The sequence below is a fragment of the Cheilinus undulatus genome, linkage group 20, assembly GCF_018320785.1.
Source record: "Cheilinus undulatus linkage group 20, ASM1832078v1, whole genome shotgun sequence".
Lineage (NCBI taxonomy): Eukaryota > Metazoa > Chordata > Actinopteri > Labriformes > Labridae > Cheilinus > Cheilinus undulatus.
The window spans coordinates 27124896-27149196 of record NC_054884.1 but is presented as its reverse complement, the minus strand read 5'-3'; the positions used below and the strand labels follow the sequence as shown (position 1 = coordinate 27149196).

Here is a 24301-nt window from a genome sequence, read left to right as displayed (position 1 = left end):
TTGGAGGGTGCTGAGTAGGTGGTCTAGTGTATAAAAAAAGCTGTGTGTCATCAGCGTAGGAAGAAAACCTGGGAACATGTTTGCAGATTATTTGACCAAGATGGAGCATGTAGATGATAAAAAAGAAGTGGTCCAAGAACAGAGCCTTGAGGCACACCTTAGTTCACAGGGTTCATGGGAAAACAGGACTTCCTGATGGTGAAAAAATGTTTTCTGTTTGAGAGGTATGACTGAAGCCAGAAGAGAACTGTTCCACTAATACCTAGGTGGTAGGATAAGCTGTTGAGGAGCATAGTGTGGGATTTTATCTCGATTAAACAACACAAGATCGTTACACAAGACATATTTTTAATGTGTAGTTTGAATGCATGTCCCAAGAGCAGACAGCTTGGTATCTGAAATCTTTTAAAATATCTTTAATGCAAAAAGTAAAACAGGGGTAAAGACAAAATGCCAATCTGGCAACCTTTAGAAATCACCCAGCTAATAAGCAACTAGCTTGACAAACTTTGATTTTATCTCATCAATTAAATAAATGTCCTATAATAAAATACAGGAAAGTTTTGCTTTGGTGCCATTAATCAAGGAAAAACTGCTATTGTACATTGGTTCATGACTCAAATGTTATTTCTATATGTTTAATTAATTTTCAAGTTTATCATCTATCATGTTTTTATATGCCCACAAATATTAGTCTGAGATTAGTCAGGACAGAAATTATCCTGAGTTAAAGCTGTACACAATTTATTTCTTGAGATTATTTTTGCCTTTTAACTTTGCTGATCACTTCCCTATTTGAAAGTGTTTCTATTTCCTGACTGCAGCCTCTCCATTAAACCTCCACAAAGGCAACCTCACATCGATAGTCAGGGTGAAAAAATCTGTCACTGATAGAGAGAGCTGACTGTGAACTGAAGCACTCATGTCATGCCCCTGTTCGTGTCATATCCCCCCTCGTTCCACTTGCTCTTGCTGCCTACCTCGCCTGACATTTCCACAATAATCACTTTGCTTTATCCCACTCAACTGTGTGGCGGGCAGATGTTTGTCAGGGCACCGTATTTCAGCATTCACACTGCTCTAATCAAGATTAACCACTCTTATCTATTCACTGTGCATGTGTGTGTATGCTGGATGTCCCAATTCCTAATCCATGAAGCCCAAGCTGTATTGTATAATACAGTGGACGAACCAATTACATTCCCTTTCCCTGAACTACATATTGCATAAAGATAAACTGGTCGCCTGCTGGTTAAGACCTTCTCTGTACACATTTGTCCAACTGCACATGGACTTGTATTCAGCCAAACAGACACAACATCACTTTGTTCACCCAGAGCCCCCCTAAGGAGTTCCTAATGAAATCAACATGCTGTGCGAGGAGAGCCGACTTTGGCCACACACAAACTGCTGCCATTGAGTGTTTACCAAAGACATTCGAGCACAGAGGAGGACAGAGCATGTCCGAGCAAACAAAGTAGAAGACTTTAAATCATTGTAGAGTGAGGGGAGGTCGTATCTGTTTCCAGTAACAAGCTTTGTTTAACTAGTTGTATCAAAACATGCCCAGAAATAGAAAGTCAAAGCATCACAGGAGATTAAAAAGGTCCAAACAGAGCCCAATGAACCAGGGATTTAAATCAAACAATTTTTGTGCTCTTAAATTGCTAGTTGTTTTTTTTTTGTTTGTTTGTTTTTAAAGAATACAGTCCTGTTCTTTAATGTGAAACAAAAAGCCAAAACATAAGCTTACCACATTTTCTGAAAGACAAATTCTGTGCTACTTTCAAGGCTGTTTAGCTAGCAGTACAGCTCTAGCTTATCATATTACCTAGAAAGTTCTGGACACTAACATTAGCCATAACAGCTCTTTCAACTTCTTAATATAAAAGTTCTGCACTAGAAGGGTTACTCACAAGGCTATTTAGCCTAGCTTCACAGCTTTAGCTTATCTAGCAAGCTAGGGGCATGCTAGCACTAGCCACAACAGATCTTTAAACTTCTTAGAATTCACTTTACCTCCCCTTTTACAACCCAAAAGCCAGTTAGCTCCAGAGCTATCAACTCTCATTAGGCTAGCTTGCCTGCTAACTGCTCTGGTTGCCAATGTGCAACGTTTTTCCACAGCAGTGCATTTAAAAAGGTGTATCTGAACCATTTTATCCTCTCATTTTCCAGTACAAGCTTTGTTTAACTAGTTGTGGCAAAACATTTCCAGAAATTAAAAATCAAACCAGAGCAACATGCCATAAAAAGATGTTTTTTGCATTGATTCATGCTCTTAAATTATTAATATTTCAACCTTAATACAGCCCTGCTCTTTAATGTGAAGTATACAAAGCAAAAACTTAGTATAACCACATTTTCTGAAGAAAATGTATGTGCTATGAGGGCCCTCTCATAGAGCCATTTAGCTAAGAGCACAGTTCTAGCTTTAGGGATATGCTAGCACTAGCCATAACAGCTCTAACTTCAAAATGTTCACTCTACTTTGCCTTATACAACCCAAAAGCCATTTGGTTTCAAAACTATACCTTTAAAAAGAGCTATCAACTCTCATTAGGCCTGCTAATTTTAGTCACGAACACAAGTTTTTCACACAATACAATGTGACTGAAAAGATTTAGCTGTTGTTTTACTTGCATTTTATGTTAACATTATTTGCTCAAAGAAAATTAATATACTTTGCCTTGACTGCCTTTTTCTTCACTGAAATGTGCTGCCACTGCTGATAACACAATCGCTAATGGATGCTAATGCTAGCTAGAATTAGCATTCAAACAGTAAATTATTCGCTATGCCAACAACATGGTGTTCATTTAGGGTGAAACATGTCCACCGTTCCACACTAAATCCTTAAACTGTTCTGAGTGTGCTAGTAGTATATTGCTTCTTTGAATACTTCTCAGCATGAAAGCTCTTTTCTCTCAAAATATTACATAATTAGTGCAAAAAGGTGCAATTTCAGACACACTGCTAGCTTATCATGTTTGCTAGCAAGCTAAGAGCTGCTCTCACTAGCCACAACAGATCTTTTAACTTCCTAATAATTTCTCTCATCTTCCTTCTACAACCTAAAAAAATTTTGGTTTCTGAATTAAACTTCCTAAAAGAGCTATGAACTCTCATTAGGCTGGCTAGCTTGCTAACTTTAGTTGCTAACATAACAACAATCTTTTCCACACCAGCGTTATTAAAAAGTTGTTGCTGTGCTTTTATATCCTACCTTGTAATTTTCTTTATTACAGTATTCTTTTTGCAGCTGTTCATACCTTAACATAGTAGAATAAAATAAAAATGGACCAAGTATCCTAGCTAAAAATTAGTTCAGTTCCCTATTTCTTTGACTCTCTGGCCATTTATTACCAGTCATCTACTGTAAAGGATGTTACTGGTCAACACTGAGATTAAGATGCTAAACTGACCAGAGTCTAACCTGATGTGAAATGTTTACAGGAATATAAGATTAAACAGAAAGTCAAATATGACTTAAATAAATGCTAATAAAATTAAAAGGTTGCGTTTCAGGCACTTTTGAAACCAAAACGCAGCTGCTAGCTGATAATTTTTAGCTTTTGCTTCAACAGCAGCACTTATTTGGGAGCACATACTTCAAGCTCAACTTGTAAATTAATTTTCACCCCAACACCTGGGCTCTGTGGGTCCCATCATAAAAAAAAGTCTAAATAAGACTCACCTGTGTTGACTTCAACTCTTAATTCTTCACCTCGAGGGACCCCCCCACCCATTCACACACCAGGAGGGGAAACACTTCAGCGCCTCTCGTCGTCTGCCCCTGAGAGAAATCAGAGGGAAAAGAAAATACATCAATCAGCGCTGCATTATCAGCCAATCTCCAGACACTGAAATATATTACATTTGCATTTGTTTTTCCTGAAAATCAAGCAATGATTTCCCATCTCACAGATTCTTTCGCGCTCTGAGTGGCTTCCATCTTAATGTGATGTACTTCTCTCTTCTGCATGGATAAGCTCCTTCACGCTCCCGTGCCCATGAAGGACAAATCAAAATAGCAACTGATACTTCACATGATCAGTATGGTATCATAAACATCCGCTACAGAGTAAGTTCACTGACAGGGTGCATTCACAATTCACTTCTGATTGAAAGGTAAGCCTATTAAGAGCAGCCTACAACAATACTTCTTTGCACTATGCCCAAGCTGGGCAGGGTTTATGTGAACACCCAGTGAGACTTATGACTTAAAAATGACCACACTGGTTAGTGTGACTCTATAAAGTTTCAACCATTCAAATAAAGATAAAATTTGCTAACTTTTTCACACATTTTATTGCTCTGTTTTGTTCTGTTCTTTTGTTTTTGTTATCTAGATGCTTTTGGTAGACATTCACCGCAGGGAGTGGCTGCTAGCCAAGCTGCCCCTAGCATTTGCTCAGCTAACCTAGCTTGTTAAGATTCCTTTTAGCTTTGTCATGCAAAATGATGGGAATAAACTGATAAGTAATCTCACTGGTAAAATGCAAACAGGTAGCCTTTAAATTCCCAAACTTTGAATCAGTCTCTGGTGAAACAACCCCCTTGAAAAATTCTTAAATTTCTTAAATTTCTCGTACATTACATTTTAGGATGTTACCAGGCAGTTACATATCACTATCTGGCGAAATACACATTTTAATTGTGTTTAATTGACTAGTCTAAAGAGGCGATATTGAGCAGAAACCAGTCAGTGGGTATGCTGTGAATTCAGCATGCTGAGTAGAGTGTGGCTAAAGTTAGCAGGTAGCTCTGTCAGCCTTTGTTCCTCATTGCAGATTAGTATCATGCTCATTGTGGTTACTTATCACTTCAGTTGAGTATTTATATGAGTATAAACCTCAACAACCTTCATCTATCTATCCATTTTCTACACCACTTATCCCACTGGGATCACGGGGCCTTCATACATCTTTATTTTGATTTTCTATTTCAAATACTGCCATACCCTGCTGTTCCCATGACATGCTAAATGCTAAGCATTTATGTTCACATCTAGTGATGCGCAGGGGGAAACTCTGGCAGGAAGTTAGCTGCAATTACCTGAAGCTACAGCAGCTACTAGTGGTGGGAGACTTCATTATAGTTTTAAAATCACATTTGACTGGGAATTCAGGCCCGTCTTTATAATAAATGACAGATAATAAGTTTAGCCATAGTGGAAATCTTCCGTCAGTTAATTTGATATCCAAATTCAGCTGTTTAGCCGTCTTACCAGCTATTAGGGAACTCATGCACTCACTGTGCACTCTGAAATGTACAGATCTGGTTTAAATTTAAAACGGCAATGACTGTTTTCAAAGCAAGAAATCATTCACTTCTCTGTGTGGCAGTCAGATGAGCGAGTCTGGGTTTGGCCAGAACTGTGTTACCGGCCTGACTGAATCGTGCCAACTGTGCAGTTTGGTGGAGAAGGGATAATGGTATGGTGCTATTTTTTAGGGTCTGGCCCCTTATCTCCAGTGAAGGTCAATCTTAATGCCTCAGCATACAAGGACATTTTGGACAATGCTATGCTTCCACCTTTGTGGCAGCAGTTTGGAGAAGGCTTTTTTTATATCCCAACATGACTGTGACCCAGTGCACAAAGCAAGGACTATAAAGACATGGGGGTAGAACTTGATGGACCTGCACAGAGCCTTGACCTCAACCTCACGGAGCACCTTTGGGGTGAACTTGAACAGAGATTCCAAATCAGGCTTTCTCATCCAACATCAGTGCCTGACTTCATAAATGCTCTACTAAATGAATGGGCACAAATTCCCACAGAAACAATGGAGGCTGTTATAGCTACAATTTGCTTTATTTGAATACAGTGTACCGAGTGACTGAGTGAATACAGAGTGACTGACCTCTGTTTGTTGTGATCTTTATTTGAAAGTTAAAGTCAATGCACTATTAATCTGGTCTTTAAACTGCTCTTTAAGAAAGGTTAAGTACGAGTCAAAGTGCTCTCTTTGAATGAAGCGTTAGGTTAAAGCAGCACTTCAACACATTCATGATTTTGAAGGTGGTGAGGCTCACAGCAGCGGAGGAAGCATTAAGCAAACAATTGGCAATAGTACTTGTTCAGATACTCCATTCTCTTAAACCTTGTCCTTTAATTAAAGAGCAACACAGGCAGAAAAGAAAAAAAAAGGTTTCTAATTCAACCATGAAATTTCAAGGCGCTGATCGAGATGAAGTCAGAGAAAAAAATACCTTGAGGCTGTTTGCTTTTGTGAATGTATGTGAAGAGTGTTTAAGAATGTGACATCTGCCATTTCTCTCCTTTACACACTATTTTCAAATCTCGCCGTATCCTGCTTTGGTGTCATTTTCTGCTCAGTGAAACACAGTATGCTGGCCATTTCTATTCCCAACCGGAGCTCTTCTGGCTTCTCCTGAGCTCACGCTTTGGTTGACAGGACCTGGCTAATGCTCCAGATATAAAAACTGTCGAAGCACAAGGTGTGTTTTCACATTCAGCGGGAGAAGGTGGTCACTCATGCCTTACACATTTTCTTTAATCATTCTAAGATTTCCAGGCAGCATTTCTCCCCCCGTTGTAAGTGCGGCTCTCTGAAAAGAGAAAGTGGACGAGCGCTGAGGGCTCGGGAAAAAGGAGGAAGATGGGGGGGGGGGGTCGAAGAAGAAGGGGAGGACGGGGGTTGATGCTGGGTGCCTCCTTTTTTAAGCCAGATTCTCCCCAGATACCTCTGTGCTATTCATCAACAGCTTTTCCAGGGCTGTGAAAAATCAATGTGCTCTGCACTGCAAACAGTTCATAATGACGGGGGATGGAGGGAAAAAAGCTCAACTGCAACAGAATTGATTTGTTTAAGTACAATAACACGGCTCTGCAGCGCGGCGAGGAGGAGGAGGAGGAGGAGGCTGGGAGCCCAGACAAAGACTGACTGGCAGAATGAAACCACAAGCAGTAATTGACAAACTGCTGGCAAAGTGCAAATATGAAATAAAGAAGCCTGTTATCTCATTAAGGGAGTTTTTCTGAAAATTACCACCTGACAGAGAAAATTCACTTTTGAGTCTCAAGTGGCAGCAAATCTTCACTAAGATGAAGTAAACCCAGAAGAAAGAGCAGAAGAAATAAAACATTTCTCTGTGGCAGAATAGAGAAATTAGACCCAAATTACTGAAATTGTATCTCTAGGAGTTCATTTGAAGTGTTTTTTTCCCCAACATAGTATCATTAGAGTTCGTTCAGCACTGATGGTGAGTAATTCATTTCTGTGGAAGATTTTTAAATTCCATTTTGCCCGACTAAGCAACTCAAAATATTAAGTTTGGAAAAAAAAAGTTTCTTCCTTTCATTACTTTATCTTTTGACCCCAATTTACTTTTTTTATAGAGGAAAAGAGTTGCTATAGTCTGAAACAGGGATAAAAAAGATGAACTGAGTGAAAGGGTGTCAAGGGTCAAAGCATAGACTGTAGTATATTGGATGAAGCCTGAGTGGCATGTTGTTGCTGAAGTAGGCTGCTGAAGGCAAAACATGGTAGTTACCATACTAAAATTCTGTCTCAAACTTATGTAAGATCTACTTAAACAGCTACACCTTGCTGGCTTGTAGTCCTGCCTTCATGCCATGAATTATGCATAACTTCTTATCACATTAAAAACAAAAGTGGCTACATAAATTAAAAAATGCCCCAATACAGGGTGGGCCTATAAAGACAGGACTATTCCAGATTTGTTTCTGACTCAGGCTGTGAACATGTTTTAATTTGCTGTAAAATGGATTTTTACAGCAGTGGCGACTGCTGCTTGGGCAAAAGTGTAAAGGGTCTCTTTCAGGACTTTTGACAGGCAGCTGAAACCAGACAGGAATTTAAATAACGTGTGTGGTTAAAGAGGGAAAAGTCCCAAATTGATTGTTAGCTATAATGTTAGAAATATTCAAATAGATGAGCTCACAGACAAGTGTGAAAGGATCGGTTTTACTCCTGGTTCTCAACAAGACTTTGAGAGTGGGTCACCAGAAGCCTTCAAGAAAAACAAAGATTTTTAAATGATTCCAAATTTTTATAAGAGTATGTGTATAAAATTAGGGAAATGTAAAATAAAAACACGTTCATTTGGTGAGATTTATGCTGAAATTAAAGTAATGTTTAAAAAATCCTTCAAATGTAAGTCTGCACACAATCATTCTTGAATGTGCACGGCTGTGTTAAACTATGCCTCAGTCATCTCTGGGTACAGTGGGGTTCATGGTCTCTGGCACCTTTGTTTGGGGGTCATGGGCTGAATAGTTTGAGAACTCCTGCTGTAAAAGAGAAAAGTATGTCTGATATTACTATTACAACGTATTACAATGACACAGTAAGACTGACCTGTTGGAGGTTCTAAAAAATCAGTTGTGTTAACTTAAACATCCAAAACAGCTATTTCAGCTCTAGTCTGCTCTTTTTGAATTGTACTCAAATTACTTGAGGTTCATTCATTAATCTGCAGCGTTTTCCCAGAATGCCTTTGAGCTTTATACAAGTTGCATTATGAGTGAAGTTACTGACTTAGTTAGACAAGTCTTGCCTGTGAGGAACAACCACTATACACAATGGATGGTATACTGAACATGATGGAAGAGTATCTCCAGTGCAGTGTGCACCTTTCAGTTACTGTCACTTAAGTTGGCCTGCCTTGAGTGGCATAAATATTCAAAATTAAAGTTTTTGAAAGAAATAAGGGAAAATTGCAGTGGGTGAAAAACAGGTACCTTAATGAAAAGTACCTTAACACGTTGTTATGAGTTGGATTTAAACATCATTTTCAAGTGTAGGAAAGTTTCTACAATGTAGTTACACTAAGTTAGTTAAGTTAACTCAACATAAATGTATGAGTTGAGTTGATATAACTTAACTAAACACATATTTTCTTTTCAGTTACTTAAACATTTTACATGCCCATTTTCATCTAATGCTATGAGTTTTTTTTCAGCTCATCAGGGAGTACTCAAAAAACTGCCACTACTTAACAAATTTGAGGTCAGTTTCAACAAAAAATGTTCTTCAGTGTAGGATAAAACTAGATGTTGCATAAATAAAAGTGAGAGATGTTCCTAAATTCATGATTTGTTTGACTTACAGTCTTTTTAGGTATCATTATGACAACTAGGGCTGTACGATTAAAAAAATATATCTAACTGTGATTACTGCAGATATGATGTGAATTATTGTACCAAAGGGAATGTTTTTTTGTCTTCCCTCAAGTGTTTAAGAAAAAAACATTTAAAAAAAAAAGGAAAGTAGGACTTTTTACAAATTATCCTTGAAAAACTGACACTCAATATTTGCATGATGTGTATGGAATTACAACAGCTGCAAAAAATGTATGAAACTGATATTATGATACATTTTTAGGTCAGAGAAATATTGCACTTTCTCACTGTGTTACAATTTAATCTATATTTTGTTATACTGCCTGGCCTTATGATTGTGTATGTGGAGCACCCACTGTGCCGTGCTCTCAAAGCCAAAATGCACTGTGAATTGACAGACAGGGACACCACATATCATGACGTCAGCAGGGATGTCTTAAGGTGTGATGACAGCTACAGCGCTGTTAAGGAAATGCACTGGGAAAACACCCACTGAGAGGTGTGAAAAAGCTAATACTCTGGCAATATGGCTTGATTTAGAGGTCATTGTCTATCAACTAACTATTAAAAAAGATACTTTGAAAGAATGAAGTCCAGATCAAGCACTAACAAATAAACAAAACTGCTCTTATCATGTGCGCAACTACTAACAGATAAACACACATGCATGTAGCGTGGCCTTTTTGCAGGTTATCATTAAATCTGAAGCCCATGAAAAGAGCGAGTCTGATGTTGCATAAAGCAAAGTCATCGAAATATTTAAAAGATGACACCAGGCTTCTTCTAGCAAAACAAACAAAAAGGGTGAAATCTTAAACCTCCTGATTCTGCGGAAAAAAAAGACAGCAGCAGGGAGTAAATTGTGTCAAACCAGGCCAGCACAATAAAACATCTCTGCCTGCCTAGCTAAGCCGGCCACAGAGGTGCATTTATCATTGTTATTATTCCTTCACAGAGGCCCTCCCAGGTTTAATTGGGTCCTCATGGAGTCAAAATCCTCGCTGTCGCTGCTGTTGCCACCATGGCTGGACAGACTCAGGGGTTTTTACAGGCTGCATGGAGAACAAACACTGGTGAGGCAGGCAGGGTCGAAGCCTGGACAATGGCAGGAGGGAGCACCTGGGGAGAAACCCTTCACCTGGCCCTGCTCTTAGCGCTGTGGGAAAAGCACTCCAGAGCCACGGGCCGTGTGTCCACCCAGCCTGCTCTCAGCAGCCATTACTCCCAGTGTGCAAAATTTGCATTTTAACGTGTAAATACAGTGGTGTTTGAATGCACATGGACATGGAGCATGTGATGAGGGATTAATAAGGTTTTAAGAGCATTTTACCCTCAATTGAAAGGGCATATAATAAGCTTAGGTGATAAAAGCTCAGAAACACAAACACGCAGAGCAACTTCACTTTAAAAGCTTGACTAATAAAATTACCAACATAGGGTTAAGAGCTGTGTTTTCATGCTGCATGCTTTATCATGAATGTGAAAAAGTATTAAAAAGCAGGGAAAAAAAGCAGAAAAGGAAGAGCCTAATCACAACACTTATGTTCTCAGTAAATAACCATCTCTAAAAGTTCAGACCTCCCGTTCACCTCCCTAAACTCTGCTCCTCTTTGTGAGCTTGGCACCAAAAATCACAACGTCTGCTTGAGGCTGCTTCCTGTTGTTGATATGCTCAAGACAAGCAAGATGAACCAAGTAACATATCTTCTCTTTCCAAAAAGACACTTGAAGTCAAAAAGAGGAGAGCAGGGTCGACAAACATAGGGGTGACAGTTTGATTATTGGCGATGATTTTCAGTAGAGAGGGTTGTAGTTTCAGAAGATAAATAGAAACAGGAAATAATCTCGCCTTGGAGTCAGTGTGTTTACACTTAAGCTGATGATGTGATTATGTAATTAGGCTATTTCACCGTAATCAATTCATCTTGTAATCGAGTACTCTATTGATTCTTCTGGCTATTAATCGAGTACTCTAATAAGAAATATTGCCTTGTTTTTTTACCAATCACTTTTGCTTTTTTAAGAGAAGTAGTACTAGACAAATGAGAAAAGAAGCTGGGTCCCTTAAATACACTACTTCTATATTAAAAATTGGTATTAACAGGTTCTCTAAAGAAAATACATTTTACAAAGTGCAATGAAGTTCTGATAGCAATTTACATTTCTTAAAGTTACAAGGAAAGGAAGTTAAATAACTGCATTAGATTATGCCATATTTGGGGTTTTAGGGATCCTTTACCAGGAAAATTTTGGTGCTAAAACTTTATTTCTTCTATTGTGGTTTATTTCTATTCTCCAATTTGTCATCAAAGTAAAGGGACCCATTTTAACATCCTCTAGTTTATGCATGAATGTAATATTTCACATTCTCGCAAGAATACAGCTCCATCATTCACACAGCTGTCTGATGACAGCTGAAAGGTGAACCTTTAGATTACAGGAATATGGTCTATTTTTCAAAGGGTGTTCACTTTTAATTTTTGCACATTTTTGTTTGTGTGTTTTACACCATAAAAACCTTTAAGACCATCCACTGACATGGAGAACACATTTTAAGGGATAAAGCTGCTTCTGTGACCTGTTGAATCCTGACTATATGATGAACTTTAACCTATTTAGTCTCAGTCACAGTCACTGTCTGTGGCAACAAGGTGTTTCTACTTAATTGGTGACAATTTATTATCAATATAAGTCTTATCAAGTTATTCGGGATGCTGAAACTTTTTAAAAAATGCGCTGTAATCAAAATGTCAGTGCGTTTAATTTGAATAATTTATAATTAAATGTATAACGTGTGCATGCTGGTGAGAGAGAGAAGGGGAGAGCACCAAAATAGGACTCGAATCGTGACGCCTGGCGGTTTTCTGCGAAACGGTCGGGTCAGTCAGAGAAGTTAATGAAATGCCCTGAAGTCTGCAGACACAAACTGAGCACTGTCTCACACCAGTGAGTCATGCAGACAGCATGTAAACTCTGAGATTTCCGTAGGTTCACCTGTGCAGGCGTAGTGCCATATTTGCTATGAAGCCATGGGCACTGGCAGCGTAACACAGGACGCGTGCCTGTAAGCATCACTGCATCAACTTCTCTTCCCTCGGGATTTTCACGCAGCAAATCATTTATGTTGCGTTATAGTAACAACAAAACAAGTGCATTGTGCCACATAAACAGCCGTCCAGGCTTACAGCATGGGCATATATGGATATAGGACTGATTTAAGAGAAGCCTCAAGGCAGATAATTTGCCTCGAGGAATTTTTTTAATCAAATCACCCGAATAATTCAAGGAATCATTTCTGGCCCAAAGCGTATAGGTTGAGAGCTCATCCATATTCTGATTACATGTTTTGAATGAGTTTTAAATACTTGTTTAATTCATGATATTGCTGACTATCAATACATCTTTTGAGTGTCCCTTGGGGCTCAGGGAAATTATGACAAGCATATCATTTAAAATTAATTTGATTTACAGACTTCACAATTAACCCTTTGGCCTTCTTTAAGCAGGCTTGTTTTTTACAGGATTACTCAGTTCATAATAAAAGCTATTACAACTAATGCGTTGATTTAATTGCAGCTTAAAGTTAAAACTCTATTGTACATTCATTAATGATATATCATGGTAGGTATGGTACACAACAGCACTGCAACTTGTGGGCAGTTGTTATTAAAAAATACATTTATTAAAGGGAACACTGTTAAGTAAGGCATATTGTCCTTACTGGACTAACATTTATGACTTTTATATGCATCTTGCACAAAGAAAAAAACAACAGTTCTGCATTTTGGATAAAATTTTATAACTGTAGTGGCCATTTTTATGAAAGGCAAACTGGATAGAGATGACAGTCATATGCACACATTTCAGGCATATGGGGCACTAAGGATTCTTTATAGAGAGGGTAGCCTAGGCCGTGCTTAGTCACCACATCCACCCCTTACTCTGCCCTTCAGGGTTTTCTTTTTTCATAACAGATCATTTTCCCATGCCCATGGCAATATGCAAAGACATCCAGAGCACAACTGGGGTTGTGTCAGTCTTATGCACACGATGGTGCCCCTAGGCAGTTTACTAGCTGAATCTACGCCTTACTGCAGCTTCAATTTTTGCCCCAAACATTCCTAACACTTATGCACAGTACTGTATATTGTTCTTCTTCCTATGACATATCATCCAAAAACTGAGCGTATAGCGTTTGTTCCAGCAGGCCACAGAGCTAAGAATTGCCATATAATCCAGACCAACTGATCTTACACAAGCTGACAACCAGCTGATTCACTCTAAGCATGCCATTGGCTAATTGCACTCATGCTGCCGTGTTTAAACTCTTCTAGCCTGGCGACACTTTACTGCTCCTTCTGTAAGCTGCTTTTTGCAACCCTCCTCCACCCCAGCTCTAATATTAGCTGGTATAAATGGTGGAAGAGACTAGGGGTTCCCAAACTTTCCCACCCATGACCCCTAAAATAACAGCACCAGAGACTAGGCGCGCCCACGCAGGGGTATTAGCTTTGTATGCTCTAACCTCATGGTAAAAGGTGCACAAAACATTATGCACAAATGTACATTTTAAGGAGTTTTGCACACATTACTTACATTTAAGCATAAATCTTACTTATTCATTTTGGTTTTATTCAAAATTAAACACTTTAAAAAAATGTATGATAATGGATAAGATATACCACTGTAAATCATTTAAAACTTAGTGTCTCATGATCCTCCTAGGGGTCCCCACCCCACTTTGGATCCACTGAACCAGACAACTATCTGTGCAACAATTGAACCAATAACTCTGACATGCATGAAGGATACAAATGGCTATCTATTGATATATTTCATGCATTATTCATTTTCTTTGTATGTAAACTGCAGTGTATATTTGTATAATTGTACTGTGTATACAACTCATTTATTGCAAATATTTTTACTTTCTTTACTTTATTTGTATACAGCATATTTGTATCAGAAGGAAAAAACACATTATTAAATGACTGATTATGTAAATCAGTATTAAAAAACAAGCATTCTGTTTTTATAGGGCCCTTATTAGTATGGAGGTAGGGTTATTTGAAGTCAACATCAAGCCTTTTAGCTAAGTATTAACCTAATCGTGTAAATTACATTGCCTATAAAATTGTACATACTGTACTCACTGACTCTCAAATCCAGGTTAATAGAGGAGGGATTGAACATTTCCCCAACACACATGCCGCTGGTCTCTGTGGAACCTCCATATGGAGTGATACATTACACAGGGAGTGTTGTTGTTGGGCAAAAGCCATCAACAGTAAGTGTATCACTGCAGTAAATGAGAGCAGTGGTGATGATTACAGGTTTAGAGATAATGGTGTTTCAGCGTGATACATTTAGAGAGCATGAGACACCAGCTTAGTTAGCTCGCCGTTCCTCACTCTCTACTGATTAACACAAACACCGGCGCCTAGTTAACCACCGCTGCTGTAATTATGTGCAGCCTTGCACAGATACAAAACCTAAACACACAGAGGAACACACTGCTGTTGAACATGCTTTTTTTTGCCACTAGATCAGCATCACAGCAACTACCAATTACGTGTTTTATCCATGCAAATGCAGGTAATTTACTTCCTGCTGTGGATAAGTTCCCAATGTGTTTGCCCTCTAGCATTTGTTGTTTGTGTTTTGGATCGCCTAAATAACTGGAACAATTTAATGGAGCCATCCCAAAAAAGCTTTCAATTAAGTCTCCTTTTAGAGCATGATTTTAAGGTTAAGCAAACTTGGGGGTACAATTTGCAGTTTTAGAAACTCTTTATTTCAATTGTGCTTACCAAAATGAATACCAATGTTTGGGAATAAAAGACATGGCTCTATAAAAAGAGTCTACAAGACAAAGAAGGAGAAGCAAAATGTTGAAAAGGCTAAATACTATTAAAAAAAAGCTTCTTCAACATGTTGTGAAACAAAGTGTCAGGGAACCTCCTTTCCTACGCCTGTTAATTTAAGTAGAGTGCTGTTAGCTTTTCAAAATAAATGTAATCTTCATGTTTGCCTTTTGCAGGAGTCAGTAAGACTTGTTGAGCTAGTCTGAGAGCTAAGGCTAACATGCTAACTGGACATAAAACGTTATAATATCCTGCTATGTTTCAGTGTTTGTGTTTAGTATTTTATGGGCTTTTTTGCCTTTAGTTTTGCCCATTGTTTTGCCTTTAAGATTTTCACTCCATTTCACTGGAGAATGCTTGCTTAGCTAGCAAAGGAGCTAGTGGCTAACATGTTCGGCAGAAATCAATGAGACTAGCTAGTTCTATTTTTTTAAGTAGTGAAGTAAATTTCTCAATCTAAAGTTACTCAGAAAACTGTCTTATACATCGTTCAAGCTGCGCAGCAGAAATCCAGAGTTATAATATCAAATGAACAATTTTTTTTTTTTTTACTTCAATGATTTTGTTTGAATAATTTCACTTGTTGTAAAGGCTTGGTTAGCTAGCAAGGGGGCTAGCTGGAAATTAACAGTTAGAGTAGCTTGCTCTTCATCTTTCTTTTTTTTTTCCCATATGGTTTTGGTTTTAGCTTTTCACTTAGATTTGATCTTCATTTCATTGTAGAAATTAAGGTTAGCAAACATTTCTGTTAGCTAACTAGGGAGCCAATGGGGGGAAACCTAGCACAGCTGGCGCACTACTTTAGCTCAGCCTTTTTCAGTTTACAGGCTGTTGATGGAGGTCTGATTTGATGTTTTATTCAGGACTTTAACTGGTTATTTAAAGTTCTGCTAAAAGCTTGGTTAGCCAGCCACAGAGCTATGGCTAGCATGTCAGCTGTTAGCCTGAACATTACAATTAGCTCAAATTCTTTTTTTCTTTGTAGCGGTGCTGTAGCTTTACACTTGAATTAATTATTCACAGTAGTTACAGGTATCCAAAGGCTTGGTAAGCTAGCTAGAAAGCTAGTAGCTAAAATACGGAGTGAAAAATGTGTCAAAAATTTGGTTTTTGCTTTGTACCCTTGGATTATTTATCTATTTTTTTTCTTACATTGCTTTTAGCTTTCCACTTAAATTTAGTCTTCATAATTGCTACCTTACAGGTGTCCTAAAGGCTTGGTAAGCTAGCTAGGAAGCTAATCGCTAAACTGCTGAAACAGAATCAGAGGAAAATGAGTCCAAACTTTGGTCTGTGCTTGTTCCTTTAAATTAATTTGCCATTTTAATGGATAAAATGTCTCAACACTAAGAAAGAGATGCTATTTATGCTGGCTTGATTACTCTTTACTATAGGAAGTAATCAAACAATCAAAATCAGATCCCTAATTTGTAAAAATCCTGAATTCAACTTAAGGTGTCTTTTAATTTCAATTAAATGCGTGGAAGTCTATGAGTCTTACGTGAATAGAGGGCTTCAACACTATTTTTCCATTTCCTCTCCCTCTTTATAGTATATCTTGTTTCAAAAGCTGGAGCAGCCCAAGCGGGCGCCTGTATTTTTCTTCCTTTGTTTCCAGTCTTTCCCTATCAGAGCGAGAAGGTGGTAGCAACTCCCACGAGGGGAGATAGAGATAGAGGTGTAGGCTGCTGGCAGAGCGCTAAAGCAAAGAAATGCTGCACCGTCTGGCCACAGACATAAAAATGATGCCCCCCACACCCACCACCACCACTACAGCCCCTACTCTGTCCTGCTTCATCTGCAAAGCAAACAGCATGCCCTGCAGCCATAAATTCCTCTTTGGTCACCTGGCTGTTCTCACCATTTCACCGGCTGGAGAGCAGGAGGTGTCCTAGAGGTGAAAGACTTTAAAATGTAATGGAGACAAGCAATACATAGCAATAGAGTGAGGATCAGCTCGAGCCAATAGCTATAGGTGAGGTGGGTGTAATGAGGCCTGATCTGTCACAAGAAAGAAAGAACCAGCAGACCTGGATTTGCATTTTCAGCCCCTTTCTTCATCTCCCTCCCTTATCTTTTCTTCCTCCTTCTCATAATAAGGAAAAGGGAGAGCAATGAGGAGAAGAAAGGTGGGGAGCTGACATATCCACAGAGGAATCCAGGGAGGGGAAAAGAGAGCACATTACAATTGGGAGGGGAAAAAATGATTAAAGGCTGAGATGAACACAATCTGCAGGTTCCAGAGGAGAGACAGAGGAATTTCCAGAGCCAATAAGCAAAGAGACCTGCCTCTCCCTCGCTATTCAACCGTGACCATGCCGGCAGAAGCACATTTTCTACATCCTCCCCTTTGACACTCGCCTTTGGCACAAGTGTTTCGTGCACATACCATCATTAGTGAATGCAGGATATTGATTTTTAAAACACTCCAACCTTCTAAGTATAGGAAACACTGCAGGTTCACATGCAGGGATTCCTCTGGATTCAGATTGTTGCAGCTAACCAAGAGTGTTTAGATGACTCACTTGCAGAGGACTCTCGAGGCAAAGAGCGAAAGGAGAAAGAAAAAGAAAAACAGCAACATCAATAATGAAGTGAAGGAGACGGGGGAAGAAAACAAAGCCGTTCATAACAAATGAGAAAACAGGCAGAGCGTCTCATTGCAAGAGCGCTAACGACAATCAATTAGCAATTGCTCATGATCTTGGGTGCGTCGGAGTATAAGGTGTCTTAATGAGTCCCATTTCCATTAGCTGCTCCACTCGAGAGGCATAAGGGGGAGGCTGCTCCCACCAGCTCCTCCATCTCAATGCCTAATGACTGCGAGAGTGGATTACTCCATCAATTCCTCGCTTCTCTTTGTTTATCCCCTGCGTAAATAATGGTCAACCATTACAATGCATTAAGCGGGCCACTCTATGCAGAGCGTTTTGAGAGGGAGAAAGAGGAGCACAAGTGCTTCAACGGCATCCTCCAGTGATCTCTGGGAAATCGGCTAATACCAGCAGTGTGGAGGCTAAGAGGGGGGGCATGGCGAGGGAACATCTGATGCTCGACAAATATGTGGAGTTTTTAACCACCATAGGTCCATTCTGAGGAACTTTGTCAGCATGAACGATAGAAACAATGCAGCTTAGCATAGCATTAGCATATCTCTACACATTGATGACAACATTTCTATCATCTTACTTTTCTTTATAGTAGTTTTTCATTAGCACCTATTGCCGATATTGGTTTTTGGCTACTCTGGGTTCCCCCTGCCTTTCCACAAGCTTATGAGGAAAGTGTCAAGCAGGAACAGCAAATGTTCCTGCCTTTCCTGTGCCTACAAGGAAATCCTGAGGCAGGAAGGGAAGTAGCAAAAATCCCAGAGCAAAGCAGGCATCAGTGACAACAGAATGACATTGATTCTATCAGAAGCAGAATAAAGGAGGAGCTGGGGTGGAGGAGGGTTGCAGAAAGTGGCTTGCAGAGGGAGCAACAATGTATAGCCAGGCTAACCTTGCAAAGCAAGTTTCTGTGTTTCTCACTGGCAAATCCATCTTGCAAAGCTCCCATCTGAACAGTTTGGGCCCCGGTTAGAAAGTGACCAATCATCAAGGGGCAGTACTTTTGGGTGCGGCGGAGTCGTGATGTAAGCAAGCAGCGACAAGAGGCTGGAAGTAATCAGTGTGGATGCTGCTATAGCATCATCTGTTTGAATTCTGGGGCTTAACGAGAGCGTCAGATACATTGTAAAATCTGGTCAACATGAGTCAAATGAACAAAATACAAGCACACAAAATAAGCTGCATATAGTTTACAATGCTAACCTTTAGGGATCACTCACACAAGGCAGTCCATACTCGCCCGAGCTTGGCACATGCCTTTGGCCCTTATGTGGATGGATGAGATGTGCTTTGGCATGGTACAGTTGCTCATGCACAAGCAGAAGCATGCAACATAGATGTGATGTATAATCAACGTGAACTGATGCACTGACCTGCTGCCTTTCACAACAGAAAAATCCAGGAGTGTTCGAGGGCTGTATCCTACCATAGCAACTCATTATAAGTCACAAAGTGAGCGAAGTTTCAGCCATGCTCTGCGCAGTTTAACAGCAAGAATTAAAAGCCTTTCAGTCAGAGATGACCAATCCTATTTGAAGGGAGTTAGTCTGGCTTTTATTCTGAAAGTCTGCTTAGTAACACCTAAACAACATAATTATTGACATGTCATAAGATGCTAACAGGAAGCATAAACAAGGAATATCACAACTTGTTACTTTTCATGATTTAGGCATTACAATAGATTAATATTCATCTCTTTTACTTTTAGTTAGCCTGGTTGGTATCTATAAATAAAACAAAACAGACTGATTTCTTTTCATACTATTGTGGCAGACAAAGATGTTTCACATCATCTGAAATTTGCATGTAATTTTCCTTTCACAAAGACAATTTGCCTGAAAATGAACACAAACATGGCATTAGTGGAAAAAATAATGTGCAAAGTGATGTACAAAGTCCTGTAAGCTGTTCTGTGCGAGTAATATGATGGAGCATAATGCACCTTCATTGTTGCAGAGCTTTCACTCTGTATTGTACCGATCAATATTTCACCCAAGGCTTCATCACTCCTTTTCTATTCTCCTTTTCTTTCTGGCACTCTCTGGTTTCCCTCTTGTGTCACAGCGCCGGACAGGATAAAAATTAAACGCATCAGCAGAAAAACACACAAGTGGAAATGATCTCGCCGCTCCAGCCGATCGGGTCATGAATTCAGCTAACTGTGCTTATCACAGGCTGACGCTATTAGTCTTAATAGGCACGGTGACAACGCGCCTTGAGGGGAGATGGGCTCTGCTTCCTGGGGCTCAACACAGACAGGTGATTCTCATCTGCGGTGTCTTCATGTGTCATAGCCAAGGTAACGCCAGCTGAGAGATGTCTGGCGGATCATTGGAGCAAAACATCCAAACCCGGCAGGCCATTATAGACACCAGAGCCATATGTTTTTAAACACTCAGCATCAGTCAGAATAAATTAAGAATTCAATAAACAGTCGATCAAATCCAGCTGTTATTCAGTACTGTTATTCTGACTGAAGCCCCAATTAGACACATTAGCTCAATTACACACCTACTACATCCTTACATCATGCTAAAATCGAGTATATAGTGACAATTTATTGGAGAATTGTCTGGATGTTAGACTAATAGAAGTGTTATTCAACTGCAGTTCAATAAAGCTTTTAAGCCTCTCTCAGCTCATTGTTTGGGTTGGCATAATTGTTTCGACAAGTGCAACAAATGCTGATAAAGCTGCTTAATGCCTCTCTTCAAGCACCAAAAGACACAAATTAAACAAACACACAGTAAACAAAGTGAAGCATTTTGTATCTAAAGACCTTGATAAATCCCTTCACTGGTATAGACCAAAACAGAGCAAAAAGCAGAAAAAAATATGTATGGATTTCTTAATTTTTACTTTAATATGTGATTTTTGCACTTACATTGCTGGATTATAAGCCATAACTGTTTGCATCACATTTGCTTGTGTCATAAAGTAGGCTGTTGATTGCAAAACATATTTCTCTCCATCATAAACATGCAAAGGACCCCCAAATCATGGGGTCGACAGATGTTGGTTTTTCAGGGCCAATATGATACAGATGTTATATTTATAACATATATTGGCTGTTAATATTGACCACACATTTTAAATAGGTATGTGGAGTTTAAGACTAGAACAGCAAACCTTAGTCAGTCAGCAAGAAAACAGTTAAGGATGCCATACACTCACTGTGTCAGTGGCACTCAGGCCACAGTTTTGATTGGCTGGTACTTGTGTGACATCTAGCGAATCAGGACATAAGGTGATTTGCCAAGATACAGATAGCAGACCAAATACCAAATATTGGCCTAAAAAAATCAGCAAGGTCAGCAATCAGTTGACCCCTATTCTTCATACCATACAGCAGCGTACGATAGTATGGACCCTATTCTCCTGTGACTTTTCAACTTTTGGGGTTGAAAATCATGGCTCTGGAGAATTCACCCATCAATTTGTCTTCTGCTTATCCGGGGCCAGGTCCCAGTGGCAGCAGGCTAAGCAAGTCAAACAAGACATCTTTTTCCCCGGGGACGTATTCCAGCTCTTCCTGGAGGATCCTGAGGTCCTCCCAGGCCAGGAGATACAGTATATAATCCCTCCAGCGAGTCACCTCCAGTTTGACTCCAGATCTCACTGTTTTGGTCAGTACCAAAAGTTCATGACCATAGGTGAGGTTTGGAGCAGAGATGGACCGATAAATAAAGAGCTTTGCCTTCCGGCTCAGCTACCTCTTCACCACAACGGTCCGGTACAACGTCTGTGGTACTGCTAAAGCTGCACAAATCCTCTTTTCAATCTTACAGTCCATTCTACCCTCACTTGTGAACAAGACCATGAGACACTTGAACTCCTTCATTTGAGGCAAGGACCCACTTCCCATCTGGATGTAGCTATCTACTGGTTTCCAGGAGAAAACCATGGCCTCTGACTCTGAGGTGCTGACCCTCATCCCGTCCACTTCTCTCTCAGCTACAAACTGCTCCAATACCTGCTGGAGGTCCGTGGGAGGAGAAGCCCACAGTACCACATCATCTGCAAAAGTTGTAAACACAACTCTCACTCTGGTTATACAGACACCTCATGGCTTGACACAGTGGTCCTGGGACCCAATATTCTAGTAGTACCTTCCACACATTCCCCTGGGACTATTATATATAGATAAAGTAGAGCATTCAAATCTATTTCATTTATTTATTAATTTTTAAAGTGTTTTCTGGGATCTCCCATATTCTCAGATTATTTAGGAATACATAAACCTTTTTTTCCAAGTAAGACTTAATTGATGTTCCTGTGGCTATAAGGCCATTGAGAAGAGATCATCAAATGTGCACAAAATTAGACTAATTTGAAGGACTGCCTTATACTTTTCAGGCTGTGATGGCACTTTCCTTACCAATATTTCCTCCAGTTTCATTGTTTGTTTCTTTTTAAGTGGTTTTTATGTACCCAGAGAATTACTGCCAGTCCAAACAACAAATTCAGTGAGTATATTATTTCAGTTTTCTTCTGGTGGAGTAAGCAGCATCAAGCACAGCTCTGCTGGATTAAGTGCAAACAAAATCATTTATTTTGCTCAATGTGAGAGTGCTTCATGACTACAGTGAAGAGGGGGTACTGCCAGCACCAAGAAGTGTATGTGGCACATGAGTGAATGTCTTTGAGAGAAAAACGATTTTTTCCCCTCTGAAGTAAAGGTTACTTGCTTTAGCCTGTTGCGGAGCCGTGCTGCGTTACTATTGAATGAGACACGCTGTCTGGCCGGGCTGAAGAGACCCGAGTGGCAAAGTGAAAGTGTAATGCTAGCTCTAAGTGTAAAAACCACATGAAAGAAGAACATACAATCAACTCACAGAAGAGAAGTCAGCCTGCATCAACACCACAGTTCAACACAAAACCCTCTGAACACTCCAAGACCCTCAGAGCCCCTTAACATGAAGCCAGACAAACAGTGTTTGGAAAACAAACGTCAGGACGTCTTTGCAGCCAGAACGCTTTCCCACGAGCCGGAGAGGCTCTCCACTTCGACAAACGAGCGAGGTTGTGACTGGGACCATGTCAACGTGATGCTGCATTTAGACAAGGGGGAGGGAGGAATGACTTTGATCCACTTTGAGACATGTCTTCCTTTACTAACAAGAGCTGGTTGGAGTTTAAGAAGAGAAATGAGATTCTTACACTCTATGGCAATGTTCTGCACAATTTTCTTTGCAACAATTAACAATATTCATCATAATACTCAGGGTAGGATACTCTGCTGCTTTTGTAGAGCTATGTTCTATGGTGCAAGCAGTACATATATGGGGAATCTGGCTATTAAAGCTTATTAACTACAGCCAGACAACTAAAGTGTACAGAAACCACTCCTTAGCCAATACTGTTGTTGAATGGTGTTTGAAATATGTGTGAACTCCTAGCTCAAACTACTGTTAGCCACTGCAGCAGGATGTTAGCTTGCTAGCTTGTTAAGCCATCCCCTCAATTATGCCTTTCCTCTAAATATTCATTCTTTAAAATAACCCTGTTGAACAGTTTAGCTCTTCAAATGGTAAAACTTAGCTGGAAAGTGGTTCGGTGCTAATGCTATTGTCTAGCAGTTCCTAATATGCTGTGCTTAATTCAGAAATTTAACAGAATACACTTCAAACTTTCACTTTGTATGTTCCCATGCTTCTATCTGCTCAGAAATGCTCAGAAAACTGCTAAATTCGTCACAGCGTCATTATGTCTGTACATATATGTCAGACTAGTATGCTGAGTAGAGTGTGGCTAAAGTTAGCAGCTAGATCTGCCAGACTTCAATCCTTTTAGCAGATTAACATCACATTTAATGTGGTTACTCATCACTTTGGTTGAGTAGTTATACGTATCACTTTCAACAGCCTACATACAACTTTATTTCCCTTTTGTAGTTCAAAACACTCACATCCGTGCTGTTCCTATGACAGGCTAACTGCTAACTTCTCATGTTTCTGTCTGGACGAGTGACGGGGAAAAGTTAGCAGGAACACAGTGGCCATTAACTGAAGCTATAGTGACTACAGCTAGCAAGGCTTTATTAAAGTTGCAAAAGAGCATTTGACCAGGAATTCAGGACTACATTTATAAAAATGTTCCCAGGAAGCTATTTCCCTATTTAGCTGTACATGTATTTAAACTGCATTTAACTGACTAGCCTTTAAATGGAAAAAATGCTCAGAAAACTTTCAAATTCAACACAAGGTTGTTGTGTTGGTGGGCAGACTTGTATGCTGAGTAGAGTGCGGCTAAAATTAGCAGTGAGCTCCCCCAACCTTTGCTCCTCTTTGCAGATTAACACCATATTTAATGTGGTTTCTTATCACTATGGTTAAGTAGTTTTACAGGAGTATAATCCTCAACTTTATTTTCATTGCAGTTCTAAACAGTGCCATATGATGCTATTCCTATGATGCGCTAACGGCTAACCTCTCAGGTTTTTGTCTGGCAAAGTGCGGGGGAACATCCTAGCACTAAAGCAGCAGCCATTAACTGGAGCTACTGCGGCTACCAGTGGCAGGAGGCTTTATTAAAGTTTTAAAAGAGCATTAGACTAGGAATTCAGGCCTTAATTTATAAAACATGACAAATAATTAGTTTAACTGACCTGTAAATCTTGCAACTGCTAACTGCATGCATCCCAACTACAGTATATGATGTCTTTCATTATCTTTTTAGCCAGGATGGGCTGACATATTTTCAATGCTATTTAAAAG

General features: G+C 39.6%; 1 protein-coding gene across 4 annotated transcripts in view; it reads right to left on the bottom strand.

The window, feature by feature from the left end:
- LOC121528260 (zinc finger MIZ domain-containing protein 1-like) overlaps positions 1 to 24301 on the bottom strand; it is a 189769-nt gene that overhangs the window by 131952 nt on the left and 33516 nt on the right. For 3 of the 4 annotated variants that reach the window (XM_041815595.1, XM_041815594.1, XM_041815597.1), the window contains exon 2: positions 3698 to 3796. The gene's annotated coding sequence lies outside the window, so the exon portion shown is untranslated. Of the gene's footprint in view, positions 1 to 3697; positions 3797 to 17409; positions 17459 to 24301 lie in introns of those variants that run through there. The other variant, XM_041815596.1, reaches the window with a different exon arrangement.